This window comes from Brassica napus, chromosome C6, assembly GCF_020379485.1.
Source record: "Brassica napus cultivar Da-Ae chromosome C6, Da-Ae, whole genome shotgun sequence".
In the NCBI taxonomy this organism is placed as follows: domain Eukaryota; kingdom Viridiplantae; phylum Streptophyta; class Magnoliopsida; order Brassicales; family Brassicaceae; genus Brassica; species Brassica napus.
The window spans coordinates 14,887,081-14,898,664 of record NC_063449.1 but is presented as its reverse complement, the minus strand read 5'-3'; the positions used below and the strand labels follow the sequence as shown (position 1 = coordinate 14,898,664).

At 46.9% G+C, this 11,584-nt stretch overlaps 1 non-coding gene across 1 annotated transcript; it reads left to right on the top strand.

Moving 5' to 3' along the window:
- Positions 1-1,409: 1,409 nt before the first annotated feature.
- Positions 1,410-1,517, top strand: LOC125589458. Its single transcript, XR_007325646.1, has one exon. It is a non-coding gene; the product is annotated as a small nucleolar RNA R71 (small nucleolar RNA).
- Positions 1,518-11,584: the final 10,067 nt, after the last annotated feature.

Here is an 11,584-nt window from a genome sequence, read left to right as displayed (position 1 = left end):
CTCTCTGAAGAACATCCACAACCGGTGTGTGCAATAAACTTAATCAAAAGGTTTCACCACTGGGATTCTGACGACTCTCTTAGTGAAACCATCCATCTCCTTCTCATTAGCTTCCCTCTTAAGGCTCTTAGGAATCTTCTCCTTCCTTTTCCTTAACCTTCTTCCTTCAGTTGCCTCATCAACTTGCATAGGCTCTGGTGTAGTGTCTGAAGGGTTGGTTGTAGATTCTGGTGGGTTTGCTAAAGGTTTAGGTGGTGGTCTGAGTGCGTTGATTCGGTCATTATCAATAGATGGTAACCACACTCGGTAGGTGAGAGGTGCCCGTCAATCGATGGGAGGTGAGGGGGTCGATCATTATCCGTCTCTCTCTGTCGGTGGACTGCTGGCTCATGCGGTCGATCGATTTTGACAAAGAAAGGGGAGGGTAGGTGAGGATATTTTTCTGCGAATTCCTCATGAGTCATGATTCAAACTGCACTACACTCCGAAGTCGATTCAGCAGATGATGTTGATCGATGTATAGAGTAATCTGCCGATCGATCTTTGTCATGGTCTGTCGAGCGATGTGTATCCATTGACATCTGTCGACACCAATGTGATCCGCCGAAACTCATGGAGCTTTCAACTTCGAAGTCTCCTTCTCCAAGCTTCTCATGCTTCACCACTTGCCAGAAATCATCATCTAAGATGGCATTTACGTGGTGTTTTGCTTTCTCAACTTCTGCCTCTCTAGCCAAGGCTTCTTGCCTCTTTACAGTGTCTCCAGTCTGAACCACTTGCATTTCAAACTTCCTCACCTGAGTCCCTAAGGTCTCAATTCGTGTGTGCAGACTGTTGTAGGCGGAATCTATCTTCCCATTGAAATCCACAGTGAGTTGTTGTTGTTGTTCTAGAACTCTGTCAAGCATCGCTTCAATCTTGCTTTCCTGAGTCTGTGGTGGTGGATTCTGGTAGAATGAGTTTCCATAGCCTATGCTGTTGTTGCTGAAAGGTTTCTGGAACTGTGAACTCTGGTTACTCCTCTGACCATTGCCAAAGAAGTTTCTGTTTTCAACCTGGTTTCCACACCTCTGAAATCCGGTACCCCCAATGTAGTTCACATCTTCTTCTACTTCCATGTCTACAGCTTCTTCTCCTTCAGCTGCGCAGACCTGCTTCCTAAGAAGCTCATGAACCACATCTAACTTTGCTCTAACTTCGTCCATTTGCTCCTTCCATAGGGATGCAACAGACTTCTTCCTCTCAAAGTCAGTGTTCTTGGTGCTGCTGCTGTTTGCTTGACTTTCAATCAGTCTCACAGCTTCCACCGGATTCCTGGTGTTGAAGTTTCCCTCGCTAGCTGTATCAACAGCCATCTGATACCTCAAGCCATACCTCTGAAGAAAGTGCTCAGCAGTTGCACTTCGTTGAATCCGTGGTGTGGACAGTCTCGCAGGAAGAACTTGAATCTGATCCACGCATCTTTGAAAGACTCTCCAGTCTCCTGCGCGAATGTAGCGATTTTGCTCCTCAAGTCTTCAGCGCGTGCCTCATCGAAGAAGTTTAGCAAGAAAGCATTCTTGATGTCGGCCCAGGATGTTAGAGATCCTGTGGGTAGCTGCTTAAGCGAGTGCATCGCTTCTCCACTTAGAGAATACTTGAAGAGCTTGCACAATAGGTAGTCCTCGGGGACTCCATCCATACGAATAGCAGCGATAAGATCCTCGAACCTCTCCAGATGGTCCATAGGATGCTCGTGCGGTAACCCTGAGTAGGGTATCTGCGACACGAGTGTGTAGTACTGAGGCTTCAGCTCGAAATTCTGCTTCTGAATCTCTGGAAGTCAAATAGCTGATCTGTTGGCGTAGTACTCATCTGGACGATTGTAGTCAGCCAGTGCCCTTGGTCGAGCAGCCTCTTCTATAGGTTGATCAGCTCCTGTAGCATCAGTATCAGGAATTACATTCCCCTGAGCGTTTAGTTTCTGACATGTTGCATTACGCAGATGACCATCCTGGTCATACAAGTTTCCATTCTCGTCCTGTCTGAGAAGAACAATCGCAACCATGTTTCGCGACTGATGATCGATCAATGTACGCGGTGTAGTATCGATCGATGTCGAACAACGGTTGGGTGCGAGAATCAGTCGACGTGAAAGCTGCTGCGTCGAACGATGTGGAACGTTGGTCTTTGCGGATCGTGCGTTCCAAGTGAGCAGGATCTTCTGAGAATAGCAGGTGATTGTCCTTGTTGCTTATGGTACTGCTGGGCATGCACCTGAAAAGACAAGAAAAAATTTTTGTGTCAGGATGGGGGTTGAGAAAAGAATAAGAATCAATAACACTAAATCTAACGAGTGAATTACTCTCTCAAATAAGAGGTTTAGTTGCAGTACTTAGGGATCGAATCCACAAGGAGCTATGGAACCCATTAAATCTAGTCAGGTTATTAATTCTAGGTGTTTGTTTGTCTTATGGTTTAAAAGTAAATAACAATCCTGATTGAGCAAGTCTATTGCTCGACTAACAAGATGATTGGGGGTGTAACTTTATTGGAAGATATTAGATGTAGGGTTTCTATTCAGGTGTTAGAGATTATAATCCTATAGATGCCTAACAGTTGCATGCATGATATATTAGAGCTCAACTCCTTAATCACAGTGATCAGGGATGACAATGTTTCACTGGTTAACTAACTAGATCTTGGATCTCAACTGTCGTCTTTTGATCACAAGAAAGTGTCGATCGATGATCCTATATGGATGTCAATCGGTACACATTTCGCAATATCGATCGATTGTTAGAAGACAATATTGATCGATAGCTTCTAGCTAAGCCCTAGGCGCGGGTTGATAATGCTCACTAGTCTCCTAGATCAGCGGTTAGCTCTCTCTAGCAGTCCTAGCATGACATATTAGATTCAGGACAGGATGATCAAGGATGCTTGACACATGCAAATTCCTAGGTTCATGTTCTAGTTAGCAAGGCTAAAACAAGCATTAAGAACAATCAATCAATGAATATCACAACTCAGCAAATCTATAGTTGGGGCTAATCCCTCTAATCACAAATCTCTCTATGATTTTCTCTCCTAAAACTCTCTCTCTCTCTCGCTGAAAGTAAGAATACAATGGTGGCTAAAAGTTCTTTTCTTCCTAACATTGAGGCAAGTATATAACTATTAGGTTAAAAACTTGTCAGGGGTAATCTTGTAATTTGGTGAAGACTTGGGTTTAAAGTCGGCTGGAACCAAGTCGCACATCTCTCGTCTCGACATCGATCGATGGTACATGATGTACATCGATCGATCATAATTTTCAATCGTCGAGGCTTCTCTTCCGTATCGATCGACGGCACTGGATGTGCATCGAACGATTGCTTCTTCTTAGTATCGACCTCTAATGGTCAGCTCGGATGAAATCTCTTTTAAGCTCCTAAATGCTCCATAATCATCACTTTACTCAAAAATACTGCTGAACCTGAAAACATACTGTGGGAACCGAAATTCGCATTATCGATTTCCGTTTAAATTAGGAAAGTTAGGAAAACCCTAATTTCCCAGAGGTCTCGGATATCTGTTAAACCACACGCCAAGTAATCAGAACACGCAATTAAAGACGAAAAGAAATAAGAAATCGTAAAAGAGAGCAAAAGGAGTTTTATTCCGAATCCGCGTATGAGCGTTACAACAAGGTAGAAGCCTTGGCCACGAGAGCTGTCGGCGAGATTCCTAGTTCTAACAACCTAAGACTGCAAAACCTAGTTGAGTCGCAGCTCGAAATAACAAAAACGGAAAGTTGCCTAATTGCTCTAAGTGCTAAGTTTGCTCTCAAAATCCCCCTCCATGCCTTTCGCCTAGGACTCCTTATATACTGGCTCCAAGGTTGGTTTACGCTTTTCCCCTTCTGCTCTTAAGTCGCCATAACATAAAAATGGAGTTATTCCATTTTTTCCGATCTTTGTAATTATCTTCAAAATTTCGTATTTATCCGCGGAAACTTGACATTTATCATTCCTTGCGAACCAAGCGTAAACCGTCATGCGGCTTACGGGCTGTTAGTTAAGAAATCGTAAGTTGGGCCTCGAGTCATGTCTTAGGTCCCTTTGGGCCGTCTTCCGACTTGAAGCATTTATTACGGCTTCTTTCGATAAAGGACGAACTTTCTGCGGTTTTTAGGGTAAAGTTTGATCGATAACTTAGAATGGCGGGGAATCGTGAAATGGGTTCGCTACGGTCATCGGGAGATAGCATCGAAGGGTAGACAAGAACGCATGGACTAAAGTCGTATCGACGTTTCGGAAGAGCTCGGTTGCTACGTAGCGATCGAGTTTTGGCTCGAGCTCGGTCGCTACGTAGCGAACGCTCGGTCACTACGTAGCGAACGCTCGGTCACTACATAGCGACCGAGCTTTAGCTCGAGCTCGGTCGAAAAGGTTCGTGGTAAGTGGTCTTTCTCGCTCTTCTAAGAGTAAAACGCGATTAGAATGGGGCTGCACCTTATGACGGCTGCCTACGTACCCTTGTTGAAGGGATCAAGCCTTTCGTAGTTCGTCTTGGAGTTAAGGTTCTTATGACTTGTTTTCCAGCGAGAACTTTACGGTCTAGTTTTTATGTAGCGGTTTTCAGGCGTGTTGCTGCCGATGGCATTTTATATGGGTGTAGAAGGAAGACTACGAGTTGTCATCTCGTAATCTAACTCTGTGTGAACTGTTATATCTGTGATCTGTTTCGAGAGTTTTCCGCAGTGTGTAAATCTTGCGGGATTTCTGAAGACGCTCGAATATTGACAAAGAGACAAATTTTGGGATCTCGTATCAAGGTTTTTGATACTATGCCTAGAGATGTTAGAGACCAGTGCGCTTGGTTTAGGGCAAGACCTAGGTTTACTCTTGGTTTTAGAGGGTGCGATGACTAATTCGACTTCCGTATCCCGTTTCAGTTTCATCCTGATTCCATACCGATTTAAAGTCCGCGATAGGTTCTCGGCTTATACGACTTGTATGGTTGGAACCGAGCATCTCTCCAAGGATAATTTTTAAGCCTTCTGGAAGTGCTGACCAAAAATTTTGGGTTTCTTTTATAGTGCTATTATCCTTGTGTCGGATGTACGAGAGTCATCTCCACGAGATGGCTAAGTCTGTTTAGGACGTTAAGAGTTCGTTGTGATCAGCAACAAACTTAATGGTAATTCGAGTCTTCGCAAAGGATATGTTTTGAGAAGATGTTAGTGCGTACGACTGTCTGGTCTTCCAAGAAAGTGTTTTTATCGAGGAAGGAAATTTCGTCGAAGAACGAATCTTCAGGCGTCTGCGACGTCTCGCGAGGCTGAAGATTTGTTATTCTTTCGTATGCCGCGTTTCTTGCTTGAAATGTTCGCGGGCTTGAAGATGTTTTGTGATGTTGCAAGGGTTTAGTCTTAGCCCTACGTTTGAGAAACGTTCTTGTTTGACTACGGATGTTCGCAGCCAAAATTGTTGTTCCTGTTTGGATGCTAATAATCTGATTTGCAATCGAGGAATTAGGACAGAGGTGTCGCGTAAATTTTTTCATGGGAAGAAGCGTTTTCCTTCATAGTGCTTTGTGAAGTGTTGGCTTTCCGAGATCTATTTCGTGCATTTTTTTTTAGGATGTTTCGTATAGCTCTAGAATCTTTGTTACGGATTGTTCCTTACATGCCGCGTATTATGGGTAAAACGTTGCGGGCTTAAAGTGAATTGTGGAACGTATTGAAATCGGTCAATTTTCGAAAAGTTTAAATCCTCCTTTAACCATTTGGTTGTTAGGACTGAGTTTCGTTACGAAGAATTTATCATATGACTTCCGACTGTAGGCTATACGATAATTATTCTCTTAATAGTCACACGACGTTTTTAGATAAATTGTAGATTGTCGTTTAGCCGTTAAGTGATGGAGCTATGGTTTCTTAAATAGTTTGGCTTGGCGTGAGAGATGTGTTCACTCAGATAGCCAAGGATGTTGTAGGTCAAGGATTAGACCATGGTACTTTAACATTTAAGGTCATGTTAGTTTACGATCGTCCTTAAAGGGGATGCCAAATATTGGTTTGGACCTTTAGTGGAAGGCGTAATTGACCGAGGGCCAAAGAGAGCTTGTTGAGATTGATAGGCCAAGTTTGCCGGAGTTATCCATGCTAATATAGCCGATAGTCGTAGAAAACGATTCTCCGCTCTAGGTTTCAGTTATACGACGGATATGTCGTACAATGTGACCTATAGTCTTATGAAAATTGAATCTTTTTTGCTTGAGGAAGACGAAGCCCAAGAGGTTTGCTACATAACCAGTATGGAGTCAGTGGCGGGACGACTGCCTTCTCGGATGTGACCGAGGGAAAAGAAAAGAAGAAGCCAGCGAGCCGCATGGTTCTTCATAAAGCCTGTTATGTTAACTTTAGAAAGTTTCTTCGTAAGACTTGGTCTGATTGTACGAAGGATTTTTCGCGTAAGTAACGGGGACCGGTTTTACGAAGTTTGTAGATCGGTGATATGTAAACATATGTTAAAGTAGCGTTGTTTCTATGGGTTTCACGAGAAACGTTTCTGCCATGATTTTGATCCTAGGTGAAAGTTGCTTGGAGTTACTGACGGAGTGTTACCGAAGTTTATTTCATTACGATCTAGTCGCAGAACGTTTTTCATAGGTTTTATGAAACGATTCTCATGACACATTCGTTTCTGGAACGAATTGGTCGACCAGAGGTGGATCTAGCCACCATCGGGAGGAAAGCGTCTCTTTGTGCACGATGCTACATCTATTCTCGAGTTTTCTTCGTCACAAATGTTTTCGATGCTTTTCCGTGGCTCACTTGGTACCACGGAAACTGAAAGAAATGCTTTGGTGAATGAAGATTTCTCGTAGAAATTTTTAAACGAAACTGGCTTTCTAAAACTGGAAAGGGCTTCAATACTTTGGCTAATCGTCGAGTTTCAGTTTGATATTGGTATATGTTTTCTGTACGCATGATTGCGACAAGAAATGATGTATAGTTTTTGAGATTATGTTCATGATCGTCTGGATATGTTGCTAGCGTTTAGACGAATTTTAGATTGTCGTTTGCCTATTTGAGACTATTTGCTTTGACAAAATCGTTTTCTTGACGATTTGCAAAAGTTTTTGAAGTTTGGGAGTATACGAGTATAGTATACGTACCTACTCCCCCTTTTTTTTACGAAAGAAAACAGTTGAACCGATACTTTGAAGGGTTGTGTACGTTTCTTCTTCTAAGGTTTGAACTGATCAATAATCCTGGACGATTTAAAGACGACGCTTGGACTGTGATTTGGTTTGTTTCCACTTTGATGACTTGGAATATGTCGGTTCCGAGAAAATTGCTAGAAACGAATCGGTTTTAAGACGACGTTCATGTCTCTAGTTTTTTCTCTCTATAGGAAGCGAGCTTGATATGTGTGGCGATCGTTTCTCGATTTTCGGAGAGTTTAGATCGGTTTGCACGATCTGGCTGAACAGTTATGGAATGATATATCGAGACAAGAAAAATCGCCTAAGACTTAGTTCGCTAGACTATCCACCTAGGTTTTACGTTCCCGAAAGTTCTATGGCAGTCTCAAAGGCATTTTTATTTCTTAGTAATTTGAAAATTCCAAGTCTGATTTCAAAAATCTCAAGTCGGAAATACCTTAGTTCTCTCGAAGACGTTGTTTTGTCTCTTCTCAGTTTTGCTTTCTTATTTCCCCTTCCTCTTCTCGTGTATGTTCGCCATTTTCTATATTGGTCTTTATCCTTTAAACTTGACTTTTATCTTCTCCTTAAATATGACGTTAATTTTTATAAAAAGGTTCAACGTAATCGTATAGTTGAGGAGGCTAAGGTGTTAAGTTAACCGTTGCCGTTTTATACGATTAATCTGAATCCAAGCGAGAAAACAAGTCTTTGCGGGTTTTTTATCGTAAAGTTTCAATGGTAACTCCAATCAAGACGAAACAAGAGACGTTTCGATCGAGATTTGAAGGAGAACACAAAGATGGAGGTAAGGGCGAGTAGGAGCAAGCGAGGAGTTTAGACAAGTCCTACTTGTTTTTGTCGTAAAATCTCAACGGAAACTCCGATTGAGATGAAACGAAAAGCGTTTCGATGAGGATTCAAAAGAGAACCTAAAGGATGACCTTTCCGAGGCCTGACAGGTTGCTATGTAGCGAGTGAAGGTCAGACAGGTCGCTACGTAGCGAGTGGAAGCAAGCCAAGAAGAGTCCTACTTGTTTTCGTCGTAAAATCTCAACGGAAACTCCGATTGAGACGAAACAAAAAGCGTTTCGATGAGGATTCAAAAGAGAACCTAAAGGAGGACCTTTCTGAGGCCTGACAGGTTGCTATGTAGCGAGTGAAGGTCAGACAGGTCGCTACGTAGCGAGTGGAAGCAAGCCAAGAAGAGTCCTACTTGTTTTCGTTGTAAAATCTCAACGGAAACTCCGATTGAGACGAAACGAAAAGCGTTTCGATGAAGATTCAAAAGAGAACCTAAAGGAGGACATTTCTGAGGCCTGACAGGTCGCTATGTAGCGAGTGAAGGTCTGACAGGTCGCTACGTTGCGAGTGGAAGCAAGCCAAGAAGAGTCCTACTGGTTTTCGTCGTAAAATCTCAACGGAAACTCCGATTGAGACGAAACGAAAAGCATTTCGATGAGAATTCAAACGAGAACGCAAAGGAGGACATTTCTGAGGCCTTGCAGGTCTCTACGTAGCGAGCGGTGTACGTGCTCGGTCGCCACGTAGCGACCGAGCGGTGTGCGTGCTCGGTCGCTACGTAGCGACCGAGCTGTGTGCGTGTTCGGTCGCCACGTAGCGACCGAGCTGTGTGCGTGCTCGGTCGCTACGTAGCGACCGAGCTGTGGGCGTGTTCGGTCGCTACGTAGCGACCGAGCTGTGTGCGTGCTCGGTCGCTACATAGCGACGGAGATGTGTGCGTGCTCGGTCGCTACGTAGCGACCGAGCTGTGTGCGTGCTCGGTCGCTACGTAGCGACCGAGCTGTGTGCGTGCTCGGTCGCTACGTAGCGACCGACTTGTGTGCGTGCTCGATCGCTATGCAGCGACCGAGCTGTGTGCATGTTCGGTCGCTACGCAGCGACCGAGCTGTGTGCGTGTTCGCTGGCGACCGAGCTGTGTGTGTGCTCGGTCGCTACGTAGCGACCGAGCTGTGTGCGTTCTTGGTCGCTACGTAGCGACCGAGCTGTGTGCGTGCTCGGTCGCTACGTAGCGACCGAAGGGTGTGCGTGCTCGGTCGCTACGTTGCGACCGAGCGGTGTGCGTGCTCGGTCGCTACGTAGCGACCGAGCTGTGTGCGTGTTCGGTCGCTACATAGCGACCGAGCTGTGTGCATGTTCGGTCGCTACGTAGCGACCGAGCTGTGTGCGTGTTCGGTCGCTACGTAGCGACCGAGCTGTGTGCGTGTTCGGTCGCTACGTAGCGACCGAGCTGTGTGCGTGCTCGGTGCTACGTAGCGACCGAGCTGTGTGCGTGCTCGGTCGCTACGTAGCGACCGAGCTGTGTGCGTGCTCGGTCGCTACGTAGCGACCGATCTGTGTGCGTGCTCGGTCGCTACGTAGCGACCGAGCTGTGTGCGCTCGGTCGCTACCCAGCGACCGAGCTGTGTGCGTGCTCGGTCGCTACGTAGCGACCGAGCTGTGTGGGTATTCGGTCGCTACGCAGCGACCGAGCTGTGTGCGTGCTCGGTCGCTACGTAGCGACCGAGCTGTGTGCGTGCTCGGTCGCTACGCAGCGACCGAGCTGTGTGCGTTCTTGGTCGCTACTACGTAGCGACCGAGTTGTGTGCGTGCACGGTCGCAACGTAGCGACCGAGCCTTGTGCGTGCTCGGTCGCTACGTAGCGACCGAGCCTTGTGCATGCTCTTGTCGCTACGTAGTGACCGAGCCTTGTGCATGCTCGGTCGCTACGTAGCGACCGAGCTTAGCTAGAGCTCGATCGCTACGTAGCGACCGAACTGTGTAATCGATTTGCAGCGCTTCCTTTTTCCGTGATTAACCTAGAGGTTTTCTGCGGTTTTGGGAGAACAAGTTTTACCTTCCAAAAAGTTTTCGGAAAAGTGTTTTGGTAAAACTCATACGCATTGAAACTTCTTTAGCTCGAAAATGAGCCAAACTTACGGGGTTTTATAAAATTTATCGTTTCCCTTTAGTTTCAATGAAGATTCAAAAGAGAACCTAAAGGAGGACCTTACTGAGGCCTGACAGGTCGCTTTGTAGCGAGTGAAGCTCAGACAGGTCGCTACGTAGCGAGTGGAAGCAAGCCAAGAAGAGTCCTACTTGTTTTCGTCATAAAATCTCAACGGAAACTCCGATTGAGACGAAACGGAAAGCGTTTCGATGAAGATTCAAAAGAGAACCTAAAGGAGGACCTTTATGAGGCCTGACAGGCGCTATGTAGCAAGTGAAGGTCAGACAGGTCGCTACGTAGCGAGTGGAAGCAAGCCAAGAAGAGTCCTACTGGTTTTTGTCGTAAAATCTCAACGGAAACTCCGATTGAGACGAAACGAAAAGCGTTTCGATGAGAATTCAAACGAGAACGCAAAGGAGGACCTTTATGAGGCCTTGCAGGTCGCTACGTAGCGAGTGGAGAGATGGCTTGAGCTCATTCGCTACGTAGCGACCGAGCAGTGTGCGTGCTCGGTCGCTACGTAGCGACCGAGCGGTGTGCGTGCTCGGTCGCTATGTAGCGACCGAGCTGAGTGCGTGCTCGGTCGCTACGTAGCGACCGAGCTGTGTGCGTGTTCGGTCGCTACGTAGCGACCGAGCTGTGTGCGTGCTCGGTCGCTACGTAGCGACCGATCTGTGTGCGTGCTCGGTCGCTACGTAGCGACCGAGCTGTGTGCGTGCTCGGTCGCTACGTAGCGACCGAGCTGTGTGCGTGCTCGGTCGCTACGTAGCGACCGAGCAGTGTGCGTGCTCGGTCGCTACTGTGTGCATTCTCGATCACTACGTAGCGACCGAGCTGTGTGCGTGTTCGGTCGCTACGCAGCGACCGAGCTGTGTGCGTGTTCGGTCGCTACGCAGCGACCGAGCTGTGTGCGTTCTTGGTCGCTACGTAACGACCGAGCTGTGTGCGTTTAGCGACCGAGCTGTGTGTCTGCTCGGTCGCTATGTAGCGACCGAGCTGTGTGCGTGCTCGGTCGCTACGTAGCGACCGAGCGGTGTGCGTGCTCGGTCGCTACGTAGCGACCGAGCGGCGTGCGTGCTCGGTCGCTACGTAGCGACCGAGCTGTGTGCGTGTTCGGTCGCTACGTAGCGACCTAGCTGTGTGCGTGTTCGGTCGCTACGTAGCGACCGAGCTGTGTGCGTGTTCGGTCGCTACGTAGCGACCGAGCTGTGTGCGTGCTCGGTCGCTACGTAGCGACTGAGCTGTGTGCGTGCTCGGTCGCTACGTAGCGACCGAGCTGTGTGCGTGCTCGGTCGCTACTGTGTGCATTCTCGATCACTACGTAGCGACCGAGCTGTGTGCGTGTTCGGTCGCTACGCAGCGACCGAGCTGTGTGCGTTCTTGGTCGCTACGTAACGACCGAGCTGTGTGCGTTTAGCGACCGAGCTGTGTGTCTGCTCGGTCGCTATGTAGCGACCG